The 18,827-nt window shown below is 37.9% G+C and overlaps 1 long non-coding RNA gene across 1 annotated transcript in view; it reads right to left on the bottom strand.

Moving 5' to 3' along the window:
* Positions 1–4,731: 4,731 nt before the first annotated feature.
* Gm32469 overlaps positions 4,732–18,827 on the bottom strand; it is a 158,115-nt gene continuing 144,019 nt past the window's right edge. The window contains exons 2-4 of the long non-coding RNA XR_386579.1: positions 6,141–6,320; positions 5,171–5,230; positions 4,732–5,036 (exon numbers count right to left, since the gene is read on the bottom strand). This is a non-coding gene — a long non-coding RNA (predicted gene, 32469). The remainder of the gene's footprint in view (positions 5,037–5,170; positions 5,231–6,140; positions 6,321–18,827) is intronic.

Raw genomic sequence — 18,827 nt, 5'->3', positions numbered from 1 at the left:
TTTAACTGCAAAGGTCCCTCCCTTTGAATCCTGAAGGTCTCTCACTTCCAGAGTCTCTGGTACTTTCTAGAGGATACCCCCCCCCCCCCGGTCAGGTTGCATATTTCCATTCATTCTGCCCCTCGGGGCTTCTAGAACTGTTTCCCCATCTCCGTACCAAATCATGTTCCCCTTCACCTGTCTCTCTCCCACCCAGAACCCTTCCTCCCTCTGCCTCCTTTGATTGTTTCCTTCTCCCTTCCAAGTGGACTTGAAGCATCCTCAAGGCCCTTCTGCTTGTTAACCTTCTTTAGTTCCGGTGATTGTGTCCTAGGTAGTCTGTGCTTTTTGTTTTGGCTAATATCCATTTATTTATGACTTTCTGGGTCTGACTTATCTCACTCAGGATGATATTTTCTAGTTCCATCCATTTGCCTGCAAACCTTATAATGGCCTTGTTTTTAATAGCTGAATAGTATTCCATTATGTAAATGAACCACATTTTCTGTATCCATTCTTCAACTGTGGGACATCTGAGTTGTTTCCAGCTTCTGGCTATCACAGGTAAGGTCAGCTACTATGAACATATAGGAGCATATGCCCTTGTGACATGGTGGGACCTTTTTTGGATATATGCCAACAGTCATATAGCTACTTTTAAGTGCTTCTCAGCCACTAAAAATTTCTCTGTTGAACATTCTCTGTTTGGCTTTGTATCCCATTATTGGATTGAGTGATTTGTTTTGTTTGTGTCTAGTTTCTTGCATTCATTATATAATTTGGATACCAGCCCTCTGTCACATATAGGATTGATGAATATCTTTTCCTGTTTTGTACCTGCTCGTTTGTCCTACTTATGGTGACAAAAAGGTCCTTTTGCCTTACAGAATTATTTCAGTTTTATGAGGTCCACTTATTAATTGTTGATCTTGGTGCCTGTGCTGTTGGTGTTCTGTTCAGAAAGTTGGGGATTTTTTTGTGCCAATGTGTTCAAGGCACTTGGCAACTTTCTTTTCTATTAGATTTTGTGTATATAACTTTATGTTGAGCTCTTTGATCTATTTGGACTTGAGTTTTGTGCGGGGAGATCAATATTGATCTGTTTGTATTCTCCTATATGCAGACATCCATTTGTGAGCACCATTGGTTGAAGATGATTTCATTTTACTGTTGTATGGTTTTGACTCATTTGTCAAAAATGAAGTGTCCATAGGTATATGAATTTTTTTGGTCTTATATTCTTTCCCATTGATCAACCTGTTGTTTTATGCCAATCCTGTGTGGTTTTTATTACTGTTGTTCTGTAGTGCATCTTGATATCAGGAATATGATACTTCTAGAATTTATTTTATTTTACAGGATTGTTCTAGTTATCTTGGGTTTAATTGTTTTTCTTTATGAAGTTGAGAATTGCTCTTTTAAGGTCTGTAAAGAATTTTGTTGGATTTTTGATGGGAACTGCATTGAATCTGCATTGATACTGGTTTTTGTAGGATGGCCATTTCTGCTACTTTAATCCTACCAATCCATAAACACTGGAGATCTTTCCATATTCTGTTATCTACTTCAGTTTCTTTCTTCAGAGACTTGATGTTCTTTTCATTCAGATCTTTCACTTGCTTGGTTAGAGTTACATACACCAAGATATTTTATATTATTTGTGGCTAATGTGAAAGATGTTGTTTTCATAATATTTTTTCAGTCTTTTATCATTTGTATAATGGAAGACTAGTGATTTTTTTTAGTTAATTTTGTATCCATTCATTACTTTGCTGAAGATATTTATCAGGTCTAGATTTCTGGTAGAGTTTTGGGGATCCACTTACGTATACTATCATAACATCTACAAATAGCAATATTTTGAGTTCTTTCCAACTTAAAACCCCTTTGATCTCCTTTAGCCATCTTATTGCTCTAGCTAAAACTTCAAGTACTATATTGAATAGATATCAAAAGAGTATTATATTTGTCATCAGTGTTTATAAAAGAAATTTATCAGAAATTCTTCTTTTTGTTGAGCCTTTGTGTGGTTTAGGTATCTTGATAACTATAGCCTCGTAGAATGAGTTTTGCGATGGTCGATCTGTTTCTATTTTGTGGAATAGTTTGAGGAGGATTGGCATAAGCTTTTCTTTGAAATTCTAGTACAATTCTGCTCTAGAACAACTGGCCCTGGGCTTTGTGTTTTTTCCTTTCTTTCTTAGGAGTTATAGGCTATTTACATTTTTTATCTGGTCTTGATTTAACTTTTGTAAGTGATGTTTATCAGTAAAATCATCCATACTATTTCCATTTTCCAATTGTGTGGAGTACAGACTTTTGAAGTAAGACCTAATGATTCTTTGGATTTCTGATTTTGAGAATTGAATATTGTCTATATTGTCTTTCTGTCTTGTAGCTAGTTGTGCTAAGGGTTTTTCTGTCTCGTTGATTTTCTCAAAGAAATAGCTATTGGTTTTATTGGTTGAATTTTTCTCTTTGTTTTTAAATTATTAATATCAGCCATGAATTTGTTTATTTTCTGCTGTATACTCCTCTTGGGTGTGCTTATTCGTTTGTTCTAGAGATTTCAGGTGTGCTTTTAAGTTGCTAAATTGAGCTCTCTCAAATTTCTTTATGAATGAACATAATGCTATGAAATTTCCTCATAACAGTGACTTTCATTGTGTCTCATAAGGTTGAGTTGTTGTTCATTTTCATTGAATTTTAAAAAGTCTTTAATTTTTTTCTTTATTTCTTCCCTGTCCCAGTGATCACTGAGTAACATCCATCACTATAATCTGGAATGAAGTTATTTTTCTGAATTCTGTGACACATTAAAGCAAATTATTAGAACTCCATATTTGGCTTGTGGAACCCTGATTTCTTCTTCATTACTCAGAAACATGTGCAAAATACATGTAAGCCTGTGAGGTGTCTGGGGCTATCTTACCACAGATCCTTTCAGACTGCAGAGTCTAAAGTTATCTTCAGATAGTGTTTCCAAAGAACAGAATAAAAGGTTATCCTGTTTTGCCTCCTGTATTGTTTGTTTGATATTTACCAGAAAGTATCACAGATGAGATCTGAAAACCAAGATCTTTTGACAGTATAGCTGAGAAAAAATGAGTTTTCTATTCAAGTTCACTTTTTTCTGCTTGTATCATCAGGTCTGGATTTTCTTTTTTCTTTTTTTAATTTTGTAATTGTTTTTGATGAAATGGTGAAAATTATTTTGTGTTAATTATGAAGATTTTGTTTCTCCAAAGGAAAACATTGCTAGTTTGTTTTATAAATCCTATTCTTGTGATAAATAGATCTTTCTTTGACGTCAATATCTAAGTTAAAACAATAATATAACATTTTGGAAATAGAAAGCTTTAATAATTTCAGTCTTATGATGGTTGTTAATTACTCCTACTCTTCTGTGCTAACAATCTGTTCGAGTTACTGTGGCTTTTTTAACAATTAAAAACAGCATTTGAAATAAAAACAAAATACTTTACCGTTATGAGTTAGTACTTTATTTTCCTAACCTTCTCAGTCATGGTTAAGTGTACAGTTTCTGAGTTGCTATCTGGCTGTGATTTACCAATTTTCTCATGTAGTAAAAGTCGTTGGTTATATTTTGGGTGAAGGTAACTCTATAACCCTGGTATCTCAGGTGGTTCTTTAATTCAGAACATTATAAGAAAGATTAGCGAGAAATCTTAAAACAAATATATCATGACACCTTTACTCACTTACAGAATCTATTTTTACTATCATCTCATAATGTCATCTCTGTTTGTTACTTGAAAGCACTTAGCTTCTAATTCATAATTTTAACCATTGAAAGTATGAAGAGCTGAAGCCCTCTCTGGAATGGTGTATTGGTCTTGTTTTGAATGAGTTCATCTTCTTGAAGGAAGCCTTTGACCCTCTGCTTTAAGCAGCAGAACCACTTTGGAGTTAGTATAAAATTAAGCCTTGAACTCACAATAAGTAACAAGAAATTCTAGCTTTTGAATTGTTCACTACAAAGCTCTCAGTCACTACATTACAAAATGGAGATATGACTAACTTAATGATGCAATACAATTTTTATTAAACTGAATCTTAACTCTTCGAGACAGTCTTAAAGCTTTACTTGTCTTTTGAAAATGTCCCCATTTATTTATACCACAAAACTGTTTGTAAGAATGTGTCAATGACTCAGTTCAGTTTTGTAAAGTACTAACAGATCTTGAGAGGAAATACACTATACTGAGAAAGTGTAAATAGAATTATTGGTCTTAATATAATGTTTTTTAAAGTGTTGGCAGATGGTGAATACAATGAAGTATTTTCATAACTCCTTGTTATATTTTCAGCAAATTGGAGGCTTAGTGGAAATATGAAATTCTAAATATCTGAACATCCAGATGCTTCCACAGATCAATATACCAAGGCTTGCTTTTTGTCAAATAAGTTCTTGTGATTTAAAAAGGAAGATGAAACGAAGAGAAAAGGAATATCAAAGGAGGAACAACGGAACGCAGGACTACCAAGCATCACACCTCCTAGGCAATCCCTGAATGTTCCAAACAGAAGAAGCATTCTCAAAAGAGCTTGTATAGAATCACTGACATAACGTGGGCTAGTATGTCAGCATCGAAAATACTGAGTTGGCTGGAAATACTGTGCAGTGTCAACTTTTATTTGTCCTTTAAAGCAAGAAAAAGAATAAAAGTACGCCTGTAGGCAAAATGAAGTCCCCCTCTCCCCCTCCCCCCCTCGCCACTATTGCTCTTCAACTTACATGCGATTTGTAAAATGAACTGTAATAGAAAGTTCAGATGACAAAAATTATAGTGGTGTGGCCAAGAAAGCACCCAGGGGGCTTTTAGCTTCCGTTGTGCCAGGACAGAACTCTCAGATCAGCCTTCTGGACTCAAATGCGACACTGTCAATAAGAATACATCATCTTTTTTTGTGGCATAGAAGAGCTGTCGGTTGTAATTCCCATTATTCCAAAGCCAGGATTTTCCATTAGTACAGCCACCTGCTGGGTTGCTCTACTCAGGTTTAATGGAGTCTGAATCTGAATTTATCACCATCTGTGGGAAGAAGGAGAATGAGAGAGCATCACTAAGTCCTTTCTTCATTTGCTAAGGAGGGTTGAATATAATCTTTATAAGGAGACACTAAAAGCTGCCGAGACTGGAGTACATGGAAGAATAATTTAGCTCACCTTGATATCAGTGACCTTCAGACCTAGGGAGCAAAGTGCCCTCTGTTCTAGGGCCAATTTCTGCAACAAAGAGGATGTTTTAATTTGCTATGTAACACAGTATCAAAATTAAGCAAATTCAAGATATACTTTCTCTTTGGCTTACAAGAAGACCTTGAAAGATTTCATCAGATCCTTGGTAACAATGAAAGATGGATTCTGAATTAATACAATATCTTATAAATAGAATAGCATAGCGTAGAGTTCGCTGTTATAGGCAGGTTATTTTCCTCTATAAATTTAATGGAGCTGCTGCAGAGCATGAGAAGAGAGAAAGGTCATGGAATATAGAACACTGAAGAAGATATCCCATATCAAAGTTCTGTGACTAAATTTCATGTACATAGAGATCATGAGTTGGGACTAACTCAGCTACCAAGGATACACCACTGTCACTCCCTACAATAGAAACGTAAAGCATTGTTGGCAGGGACGTGCACAGCTGAAAATTAAATTCTGACATTGGCTATCAGGGAAACTAGTCCATATAATCCTCCAGTTGGTATAATCTTCCAATTTCTTTCTTTGTTCCATCAGGCTTGCTGCAGTCTAGATTCCACCGTCCAGGCAAAGGCTGAGAGGAGAGTGGAGCCATCCTGAGATTGCAGCAGCAGTGGGGCTATTGCCCGCCCCAAGGAAGCTCTAGCCAGACCACAGCAGCACTTGACATGATGAGGGAGAAAATGTGATTTCAGGAAAAAGGAATGACGAAAATGGCAGCGCAGCCCAGCCCCCACACACTGGGAGGTGTTCTGAAGAAACGCAGTCATTGTCTTTCTTCAGGAAGCACGAGTTCACCCTGTTCTCATGAGTGTCCCTCCGTGCTTATAATCTTGGATTAATGACTGCAAACAACTAGTGTTTGCTGAAGTCCTGGGGGTCAAGCTCTGTGGATTGAGGAGCTTGGATAATTGGAGGGAAAGCTACTTACTGCAGTGAGGCAACAATTCCAGGGGAGGAGGTAGAGGGGTACAGCAAAGCACCATCCTGTTGTTCTCCGAGGCTGCAGGCAAGTCTGCTCTCCCATCAGAGATGCTGTGAAATCTGTATTGTGACAAAGCAAAATGCCTCCTGGGTGCATGCTTCTTGTAAAAAATGTTTGATGTTTGATCTGTAATAAGATGGAAGAGAAAACAGTCCCCTTGGTTCAGTAATGCATAGTGGATGTGAACACAATCAAAAAGATTTAAATTTTAACTCTGGGACAAGTTACTCCATCCCACTAATTTATTATTTAGAAAAATCTGTATGGTCCTTTTCTTTTCTATTTTTTTCTTTCTTTTTTTTTTTTTTCCTGTGTGTTGCATCCAGCATACTTCTGCCTTCAAATCCTATTTGAATAAATCTGAGGAGTATGTTACAAAAGGCATTTACTCTTATGGCTCTTTGCTCTGTGGCGTTATGTAGTTTATGGGACTGTCTTTGAGAAACTAGTGGTCCAAACCTGAGGCCACACACTGCAACTTGGTGCTATGGCTGGAAAGCTCATTGGTATGCAGCTGGGGAAAGGTATGGATGGCTACCTGTAGCAGACATCCCAAGGAATGGAAGGAGAAAGAAAACAGAAAAGCAGGATGCATAAACAGTTCGTTTCCTTCTGCATGGCATGCTCTGGATGATGTAACACATATGGTTATTCATACCAGAAGCACCAACTTCAGGGATGGAGACAAACCCTAGAAAATCTGTCAGCTTGGGTTAATGGAACATTGTTATTACCTCAGGTCAAGCAGATGGAGGGCAAACTTCTCTGCTGGATTCTCCTGCTCTTTAATTAATGTCCACATTTGTTATGTCAATATAATGCATCACATTTGCTCTAAAGGCTGTGTTACTTTAAAGCAAAAGTTATTATTGCATTTAATTGCAACGTTTTAAGAATTGCACAGAATCTTAAAGGTACAAGTAGACACTTGCCTAATATTTAAATCAGTCTGTAGAAGAATGAAGAATGTGCAAAAGACCAAAGGAAGCAGGCTGATTTTACAAGTCTCAGTCTTGATGTGGAGGTGGCATTTGTATTTCTTTTACGTACATTTCCAAAGAAGGGATTTTGATGGCATGTATATGAATATATGAAAAAAACTGAAGCCTCGGAGGATAAAAGTGTGGGTCTTATTACAGTGTTACTTCTTCATAAAGAACTTAATAGCTGCAAATCATTTTGGGGCTCTTTTTACCCCTGTCAGAAAAGAATGGCAAGGGGGGAAACAGCACGATGGAGACATCTTATGTCCCTTGTAAACTTCCATTGTCTTTGGCTTGCTCAGAAGGCACAGGGGATCCCTGGATGTCTGACACTAAGCACATGAAGTTCACTGTTAAATCTTTAGCAGAATTCATTGAATCAACTTATTAGGTAACTACCAAAAGGGTATGTGACATAACTATAAATGTGCTTTCTTTTTTATTTATCCACTTATTTATTTTAACTTTCAGATTTTATTCCCCTCCCAGTCTGCCCTCCAGCTGTTCCACATCCTATACCTCCTTCCTGCATCTGTCTCCATGATATTCCCACTTCCTCCACCCTCACCCCACCTGACCTCTAAACTCCCTGAGGCCTCCAGTCTCTTTTAGGTGCATCTTCTCTGATTGAACTCAGTCCCAGCAGTCCTCTGCTGTATATGTGTTGAGAGCCTCATATCAGCTGATATATGCTGCCTGGTTGATGATCCAGTGTCTGAGAGATTTTGGGGGTCCAGGTTAATTGAGACTGCTGATCCTCCTACAGGGTTGCCCTCCTCCTCATCTTCTTCCAGCTTTTCCCTTATTCAACCACAGGGGTCTGCAGCTTCTGTCCCTTGGTTGGATGCAAATATCTGCATCTGACTTATTCAGCTGCTTGTTGGATCTTTCAGAGGACAGTCATGATAGGTCCATTTTTGTGGGCACTCCATAACCTCAGTAATAGTATCAGGTCTTTGGGCCTCCCCATAAGCTGGATCCCACTTTGGGCCTGTCACTGGATCTTTTTTTCCTCAGGCTCCTCTCCATTTCCATCCCTGAAGTTCTTTCCGACTGGAACAATTATGGGTCAGAGTTTTGACTGTGGAATTGCAACCCCATCCCTCACTTGATGCCCTGTCTTTCTGCTGGAGGTGGGCAAATGTGTTTTCTTAAAGATGACAGGCTCACATTGTTCATTTTGAAAAAAATATTTTTTTGTGCTGGCTCCAGCTTCTAAGTATTTAAGCGGGCCAAATCCAAAATCATTAAAATGTGAAAATATTACCTGGAATAAATCCAAGAAGAAACAGTATGCAGTGATCTGGCCCACCCCGTGGATTTAACACTTAAATGGTTCATGGTATTCTTTCAAAATTTATCATAGATATCCTTACTAGCCAAAATTAGTATACTGATAAAATAATACATTTAACAATTTCTCAGTGGGTTTCTAAGAAGCAGGAATATACTCAATATAATTTGTTTTAATCTGTAGAAGACAGTAATTGAATTAAAGTTAGGGTTGTAACTAAATAAAACTCACTTATATGTGTGTAACCTGGTGGACCAAAATATCCTGCATGTTGTTCTAACCCTTCAGGTTATTACCAACTTTAAAGATGTTAGAGGCTCACAAGTTTATTCTAGTAATGTCTTTTATTATAATTATTCTCTCATATATTACACCCAACTATAGTTTGCCCTCCCTCCCTTCCCCCTAGTCTCTCCCCACAACTCTAGTAATTGTTGATTCAAAATAAACTTTGAAAGACAGCTGGCACACTTCATTAAACTGAGAATTTAGTTCAGTAATTCTCAAACAGTAGTTTTCTCCATGTACACACATGCCAGGAGTGGGATAATGAATAGAATGCAAATACTTATGCTGCTGAAGAATCCCCAAATGAACAAGACAGGCTTTCATCAACAAATATTTGCAACTACGTGTTAATGACGTTGGTATTCGAAAGGTATGGTCTCTGTCAATGAAACCATACCTTAGGAAGAATGAAGGGGGGAGAGAGAGAGAGAAAGAGAGAGAGGGAGGGAGAGAGGGGGGATAGAGAGAAAGAGAAAGAAAGAGGCAAAAATGAAACTCTCAAAATAAATATAAATATAATACACACAAAGTATTTCCACCTATGTACCCTATGAAAGAGATAAATAGTATCAGTGTTAGATGTCTTCGTTGAAATTAACTAAGACAATAAAGTATGACAATTAAACATGCAAGGAATCAAAAGTTATCTCTTTAGCAAGGTTTTATCCATCTACTTTCTTTTTTTATTATTTGAATCTCATTTTGAACATGTTTTGTAATCTGTGCAGAAAAAAGAAACCCTGGAAAGTGTACAAATTAGCATGACATTATACTTAGATCAGAAATCTCTCACTTTCAAGTCCTTCCGTTTCTGAGACCCAACTCTTATTACAAAATGTCCCTGTCCTTCTGAATGTAATTCCATTTTCTTCTTCTTCTTTGTCTTCCTTTTAATTATCTTTAATTTCTTTTTACAGTCCAGTCCTTATGCCCCTCCAGGTACACCCTCTGACAATTCCTCATTTTGTTCCTCCTCCACTATCTCCAAAAGGATGTCCCCACCCAGACAACCAGTCAGGACTCTTTACTCCCTGGGGCCCCAAGTTCCTTGAAGGCTAGGTGCTTCTTCTCTCATTGAGGCCAGACAAGGCAGTCCTCTGCTGCATATGTGTTAGGGGTCTCATACCAGCCATTGTATGCTGCCAGATTGGTGACTCAGTGTCTGAGAGATCTCAGAGATCCAGGTTAGTTGAGACTGTGGGTATTCAAAGGGGCCACTCACCCTTCACAACTTCTTCTAGCCTTTCCCTAATTTAGCAATAGGGGTCCCAAACTATTCATTGGTTGGGTGTAAGTGTCTGCATCTATCTCAGCTGGTTGTGTGGGCCTTTCACAGGACAGTCATACTAGGCTCCTGAGTTCTTTTATTATTATTATTATTACTTTTGCTACTACTATTACTAGTACTACTCCTACTGTTGTTGTTGTTACTATTATTATTATTATATCTTTTTCACAGTCCAGTCTTCAGCCTCCTTCCAGTCTGTCCTCTGACAGCTCCCTATCCCATTCCTCCTCCCCTGTCTCCAAGAGGATGTCCCTACAGCACCCTGAACCATACCAGACCTCCCCACTCCCTAGGAGCCCAAGTCTATAGAGGGCCAGGTGTGTCCTCTTCCACCAAGGCCACACCAGGCAGTCCTTCCACTGTACATGTTCCAGTGCATGCTGCCTGGTAGGAGGTGGGGAGGACTTTCTAGAATGCACCAAAGACCCTAGGAAAGGAGACAGAACTCAAAGGGATAGATTTTAGATGAAATTTCAAGAGTGGAGAGAGGGAACTTGTGGAGTCCACCTCCAGTGGAAGGGGCATCAATCTGAGGGATGGGGTTGTCATTCCACAGTCCAAAACTCTGACCCAGAATCATTCCTGCCTAAAGGAACTGTGGGGACAAAAATGGAGAAGAGACTGAGGGAAAGAAGGTCCAGTGACCAGCACGTATTGTGACCCAAATCAAGGAGAAGCTCCAAGGTCTGACACTATAACTGATGCTCTGGTGTGCTTACAGACAGGAGCCTAGCATGGCTGTCCTCTGAGAGGTCCAAAGGGTAACTGAGCAGGTAGGATGCAAATACTTATACCCAAGCAATGAACAGAAGAATGTGGTTCATTTATACAATGGAATACTACTCAGCTATTAAGAACAAGGACATCCTGAGTTTTGCAGGCAAATGTATAGAACTAGAAAACATCATCCTGAGTCAGGTAACTCAGACTCAAAAGGACATGCATGGTATGTACTCACTAATAAATGGATATTAACAAAAAAACAAAAACAAACAAACAAACAAACACCATACAGAATACCCAAGATACTGTCCACAGAACTCAAAAAGCTCAACAAGCTGAAGTGCCCAATTGAGGATGCATCAGTCCCACTTGGGAGAAAGAAGAAAGCAATCACAAGTGGGGGTGGGAGGCGGGAGTGGAGGGACCTGGGAGGACAAGTGGAGAATGGGGGAGAAGTGAGGGGAAGACGGGAACCTGATCTGGTATTGGGTGAGGAAAAAGGACTGAAGCCCTGAGGGCCAGCAGAAAGAATGGAAACAGTCAACTTCAGGAAATAGGAGGTTGGGGAGAAACCCAAGAATGCACCAGAGACCTAAGAGGTGAGAGACTCCCAGAACTCAAAGGGAGTGACCTTAGATGAAATGCCAGGCAGTAGGAAGAGGGAATTTATACAGCCCATCTCCAGCAGGGAGACAGGAGATCAAGTGAGGGATGAGGTTGCCATACCACAGTCACATCTGTGACCCATAATTGTTCCTGTCTGAAAGAATTGAAGGAATGGAAGTAGAGAGGAGCCTGAGGAAAAGAAGGTCCAGCAATAGGCCCAAAGTGGAATCCAGCTCAAAAGGAGGTCCCAAGGCCTGACATTATTACTGAGGCTATGGAGCACTCACAAAAAGGAAACTATCATGACTGCCCTCCAAAAGACCTAACAAGCAGCTGAAAGAGTCAGATGCAGATATTTACATCCAACCACTGGACAGAAGCAGCTGACCCCTGTTGTTGAATTAGAGAAGGTTGAAAGAAGCTGAGGAGAAGGGTGATCCTGTATGAGGACCAGCCATCTCAATTAATCTGGAACCCAGATATCTCTCAAACACTGGACCACCAAATGAACAGCATATACCACATGATTTGAGGCCCCCAACACACATACAGTAAGAGGACTTCTGGGTCTGTGTTCATTCAGAGATGATGCACCTAACCCTCAAGAGACTGGAAGCCCCAGGGAGTTTAGAGGTCAGGTGGGGTGGGAGGTAGGGACATCCACATGGAGATGGGGTGGGGTGGGGAAGTGGTGTGGGATGTGGAGCAGTTAGAGGGTGGACAGGGGTTGGGGAATGGAATATGGAGTATAAAAAATAAATTAAAAATAAAATAAAAATTTAAAAAAGAATTTCTCTGGTAGAATTTTTGAGGTTGCTTATGTATACTATCATATCATCTGCAAATCCTGATACTTCTACTTCTTTGCCCATTTCTATACCCTTGCCTCTTTTTGATGTCTTACTGCTCTAGCTAGACTTTTGAGTACTGTATTGAATAGATATGGGGAGAATCAGCATCCTTGTCTTGTCCCTGATTTTAGTGGCATTGCTTCAAGTATCTCTCCATTTAATTTGATATTGGCTGTTGGTTTGCTGTATATTGTTTTTAATATGTTTAGTTATGGGCCTTGAATTCCTGATTTCGCCAATACTTTTAACATGAATTTTTGAGCTTCCTCCTAAATTGTTACATTTTTAAAATGATTTTTATAGTAACTAACATTTATTTATGCTTTCTATTTCCTGGAAGTCATCAAGATCCTTGATGCTTCTTAATTATCTTCTCTTTGTTCTTTATTTTTAGTTAACTTCTCTGCCTACCCATACACCCAACAGGGAAGACATGTACAAGAAAAAAAAAATGCTGTGTTTCTCAAAGGAGAATCCAGTCTGTAACTTTCTTCACTCTTTTTAAAAAGAACAAAACCAATAGTCTCTAAAGGAAGATGCTACATCTATAAAGATATTGTGTTATCTCTCCTAGTCCTAACACCTTTGGTATATAGCATTCTTGTAATCTAAAAGAAAGCACAAATGTTGAATACATTTTAAGAGTAAGATAAAATTGAAGAAAAGGTAATGACCAAATCCCATGATACATTCTTACTATAAATTATCAATAGAACTACACACATAATCATAGATGTTTTATATTTACAACATTGATGACAGAGCCAGATCCAACATAAGTCCATGATTCTATAGTGGTATATGTTAAAAAATAAGCAAAATCAATATATATTGTGAAAATTTTAAAAGATGATATGTACATTTAGATAGTAAGGAACACTATTTGTAGTTGCTTTTATTTATTGATTTAGTAGAGGGGGCTTTATGAGTTCATTTACTGTGTGATCATTCATCAGATACACATTATTTAGATTTTTTATTGAAAAAAAATTACCAAAAACTTATTGGCTTTAAATGATAGTCATTTTTTGAGTAAACATGGGTCAGAAGCTGTGGCCCAGTGATTTCTCTGCTTAGAGTTTTTGTTTGAGTTTTTGGCAGATTGCTTCACTTTTTGCAGAGTCTGGGCAATACAAAGGAAGTTTATAGATTTGGATTATAGCCAAATTTAGACCTTTATGGTAGTAGAAATGCAATTTCAACTTTATTATTGGCTATCAGCCAATCAGCCAAGTATAGTTTTCAGTTCCTACATGGTATACACCCTATATTCCCTACCCGTAGATTTTGTAATGCTCAGGGCAGCCAGCAATGGGTTGAGTTCATCTTCTTCCACCTTATATATCCTGCCTCTCTTCTCTCGGTTACAAATCTGTTACCTTCCCTCCCAACCCAGTCTCGACCCATAACTAGTAATTGTTGATTCAAATAAACTTCAAAAGACAGCTGCTGTTTCCACACTTCTTTAAATTGAAATTTAGTTTATAAATCATAAATCAATAAATTTTAAATACATACATGTAAGCAGTAGAATATTCTTTATGGTTTTTATCAAATCAACAAACACTTACTAATTACTAATAAGTACTATGGAGACAATAACTTCTGTCTTTTGAAGTATGCTTTAAAAATGTACACAATGATTTCTTATTGTATATGGATATAAACAAATATATGTGAAACATTTTAATGTGACAAGAGGTATATAAACTACATTCTGAATTTTGACATGTGTAAATAACAATTCCTTTGAAGAAATATAAATATTAAGCAATGAATAAAAACATAAATCACTCTATATTTGCTTATTTTAACAATGTGACTTTTCTATTTGTTTAAAATTTTAGAAAAATGGAGACATGAAAAATGTAATAGAGAACTGTGAAGATAAATTTAGCCATTTATTATATATTCATTTAATTCCAACCGTCTTTCTTTTAGGTTTATGATCCAAATTGAAGTTAAGATGCCGTGTTTTGACCACAATGACAGATATGTAAAAGTTCTCCTCAAACACTGCTTTGCAGATGAAAATGATGAGCCTTTTGAAGAAGTATTTTCTTATTCATGGGCTTCTCCTCATGTTTACAAACACGTTCTGCTGCTCAGACTACTGCCTACCACATAGTCGACATTTAGTATATACTTTCTGACTAAATGAATGGTTGTAGCTGGCGTCTGAATACAAATAGTGGAAGTAGAAAAGGATGCCCAGTGTTCACTATTATCCTTCTCCCTCTCTTGTTATGGAAATATGTATGATGCATGCCATAGCAAATGTTGTCTACCACCATCACAATTTCTGGAGCATAAAGATTCTATCGCCTTGCTTATGAGCCTGGAAACATATACCTGATTTACTGCCAATGGGAATATGGAGAGGTATGTGATTTGCCACTTCTGGTTAGAGACAAGAAAGATTAAAATGGTTTCTCCATTTCATTCTCCCTTATCTTTGAATTAAAAAAAAAAAAGAATGTGGGGCTTGATATATAGATCTGTGTAAAATGTTTGTTCATCAAGCATAAGACTCTGGGCTCAATTCCCAGTATGGAAGAAAACAAACTTAAAATAATGGAAGTAAAAGGTTGAGAAACAGAGGAAATAAGGAGGCTACACTTCAGTTCTCCTGATCACGTTTAAAGGAGAGTCATCAAAGAGAGGACCCATAATTAGCAGTAGGTTGTGATCTGAGCACTAAGTTTAAGGAGTATCAGTCTCTGAGATTTTGGGCATTATTTCTTACGAGAATTAAAAAGGTTATGACTTAATACTGTGATAAAATTATTCAAAGCATAGATATTTTACAAATGTATTATTAGGATATACAGGGAAATAATTGTGAACAAGGTTTCTCAACCTGTCCTCTAAAGAAATTATATAAAAGTAGAAAACATTGATCTGTAACAGTTTGTCACTTGGAGTTATTTTATTGCTATGTTCCTTTAGTAGAATAACAGTATTAGGTTTTCACTTAGGCCTATGGCCAATCCATTCTCAGATTCCTGGTGACTTTAACAGGGTCAGCTATGGGTCCGTTTCATGGAGTGGCCCTTATAGCCAATCAGAAAGTGGTTGGTTACTCCCATAATATTTGTGCTAGTATTCCACCAGTATATCTTGCAGAAAGGCCACTGTTGTAAGTCACTGGAAGATACTGATGGTTACCTTTCTCCTCAAGTAGGGTGCAGAATACTTTCCAATAGGAATGATGCTTCTAAGTAGGTACCAGGCTTACTTCTCTATGTTCTCTGACAAATATATTTACTGTCTCCAGCAATAGGCCCTCCATCATGTTTTAGAGAATATCAAATAGCTTTGACAATTGCTTGTGCTGTTTTGCAGTTTCTATGGGACCCATTTGTCTGACAACTCAACAAATTATAACCCATTCCTGGCATTGAAGAGTTTGTTGGTGGCATGAGACATATAGTTGGAACATATTTCCTCTATTACTTGATGGCTCCACTTATACTTCTTTTATATATGTATATATTAGGAAGCTTCAATACTTACTGCTAAGTTTCCAAGTAGTTTTACAAATGGCCTTCCTTCAGTGTTAGTGGTACTTACCTATATTCTTCCCTTTACTCTTCTCTTCCATCCCAAATTTATTTATTTATTTATTTATTTATTTATTTATTTATTTATTTATTTATTTATGTTCACAGCATTTATTTATTTATTTTATTGGATAGTTTCTTTATTTACATTTCAAATATTATCCCCTGTTGCAGGAAATATTAAAAACGACCTGCATGCTTTCCGCGCTATAGTCAGCAACTCTCTGCCCTGGCATGGTCCTGCCAACTCTGTTTCAAGCTAGCCCCCAGAGGGACTGGTAACAGCTATCCCAATTACAATTTGCTTGTCTCTGGAGATGCTAGTTCCTTCTCAGCCATAAGTCAACTGTGGTTGGCAGTCCTACCTTCCAGTAACCCTGTAAAACGAAAGTCTAGAAGTTTATAATAAACAAGTCAGATTTATATATCAATAAGTTCTCAATTCACAAGGTGCCCACACAATATCAGAGCCAATTGATAATGATACAAGCTACCCACCTAGATCAGACAAGTTATCCCAATTATTCTATTCCTATATGGTATTCATAACTACTTGTGGCTATTTAAAAGGACACGGGATCAGGATCTTATTCCTGTCCATCCACCTCCATCTTAGCCTCTCCTCTCTCTATCCTGTCCTTTCTGCCTCCCCAACTCTTAATTCTGCCTCCCTTTTGCCGGTCCAATAACAGGACTCCTGCTGCACTAATATGTAAGTAGACTGGACAGGGAAAATCCTGTCATAACCCCCTTTCCTGGTCCCCCCCATGGAAACCCCCTATCCAATCCCCCTCACTCTGCTTCTATGAGGGTGTTCCCCTATCTATCTCCTCACTCCCACCTTTCCAACCTCGCATTCCCCTACTCTGGGACATCAAGCCTTCATAAGATCAAGGGCATCTTCTCTCATTGATGCCCAACAATGCCATCCTCTGCTACATATGTGGCTGGAGCCATGGGTCCCTCGATGTGTACTCTTTGGTTGGTCATATTCTAGTTTCCCTGTAGTCTCTTCATAACACTCCAGACTCTATTCACCCTTTCCTTCGATCTTCTTCATTAGTATCAGTCCTGTCTATACTCAGGTTCAAGTATTTGCACAGGTTTAAGAGAGATTGGATCCTGCCATTGAGAAGGGAAGTGGGCACAGGTACCCACTCCTCACCCAGAAATTATTTGATACCAGTTGGCAATGGAAAAATCTGTTTTCTCCAATGGAATCTCATAAAGGAAAGGAAAGGGAAGGGAAGGGAAGGGAAAGGAAGGGAAGGGAAGGGAAGGGAAGGGAAGGGAAGGGAAGGGAAGGGAAGGGAAGGGAAGGGAAGGGAAGGGAAGGGAAAGAAATTAAGTAAAACTGCACTCCAAGGCAATTCCCATATCTAGAAGTAGTTGATCAACACAAAATAAACTCAATAGTTAACTTTTTTTTAGCCACCTATGCCTTTGTTTGAGTATTTTTTTTCTTATTGGTCTTTTCCTTCTTTATTTTGATTTCTGATTTTTATATTTTGTATGTTTTTTGTGTGTGTTTTGTTGTTTTGTTTTACTTTGTTTTATTTTGTTTGCTTGCTTGTTCTATAGATAGAGTAAAAGAATATAAAGTCAAGAGGATAAAAGTATGGGGAGGACCAGAAAGAAATTAGGAGAGAGGAAGAATGTAATTGAAATATAATGACTAAAATTTACTTAAAAAATAAAAAAATATATAAAGCACAACACATTTATTTGAACTTGTATAACACATGTAAAACATATATTTTCAATAATCAATATATAACACATATTAATATCAATTATATTAATATATATCATTAATATTTAAAACATTATATTACATATTAAGTTCTATTAATATAAATAGCATTAACTACATTTCTATTATACTGTTTATATTAGTATTTATATTTATTTATCTATACATGTTTAATATATTTATATTAATAGCAATATATAAAATATAGTATCTTATTAGGGGCTAGAACCAAATAAATCATTTGTAAATGATAAATTAAAACAAATAATTTTGTTTATTGTAAAAATATTCCAATTTGCTATTTAACTAGCAATACTGGCTCTTCACCAGGACTCCTGTTGGGTATCCCCCTATTGTCTTGTGTCACTGAGATCCTGCAACTTTTGATCTGTAGGACTGGACCCTGTACCTGCTCCAGCAGTTCATAGATGAAGTTGATTTTGGAGTGGACTGAGTCAAAGTCCTAGATCTGGGTCTGTGAGGTAGTTTAGCTGGTCACCATGCCCACTCTTCTGTACCTGTACAATTGACAGCTCTCACCGTTTGCCCAGGTGAGGTGCAGGACCAGATCTGTGCTGGACTTGGATATCAGTATGGTCTCAGGTGTCATCAAAGACCAAGGACAGCTCTACATCCAGTGGTGGTACAAAGAGCCATGGATCTCTACTCATACCCTTCCTGTCACAAGACTCCTCAGCAATGGTGAGGGCTGGAACATCACCATGGCCTTAGGTGGCAGCACAGGCTACTTATATTAGGCTGTTCCTTACCACCCTTGCCTCTCCAGTTCCACCTTTCTTCATAGCGCTCAAAACGTTCCACGTCTCTTTCTCCCTCATCTTTTCACCACATACTTACACATTGTAATGGCCATGGAGTGGGAAGGGCTCTGTGTATTGTCATCCCAATGCTCTCACTAAACATTCTTTACTCAGGACTTTAGGACCGAGCAACCAAGACAAGCCTAACTCCTCCCTGATTTAAAAGCTGATTGTTAGCCAATTGGTCTTTTGCTAGCCAGACTTCTCAGCATCAGATGCATAGTGTGACCTTATGTAATTCATTTTACTGAGAAAGGCATACATCAAATTTGAAGGTTTACTAAGTGTACATTGTTTACAAAGCAGATCTTTGTTCAAGTCCTGGATCTCTGACGACAATCTCTGACTAGCCCCAAATGAAGTCTTCCAGGAAATTCTTCTTTGTTTCCATTCTGGTGTCCATGAGAGGCCATACTGGAAGTGTTTCACTTGACTATTGCATCATGTATTTCTTCTGCTTTGC

The sequence above is a fragment of the Mus musculus genome, chromosome 19, assembly GCF_000001635.26.
Source record: "Mus musculus strain C57BL/6J chromosome 19, GRCm38.p6 C57BL/6J".
Classification (NCBI taxonomy): Eukaryota; Metazoa; Chordata; class Mammalia; order Rodentia; family Muridae; genus Mus; species Mus musculus.
Note: the sequence above shows the minus strand (reverse complement) of the source record. Positions and strands in the feature narration are given on the sequence as shown.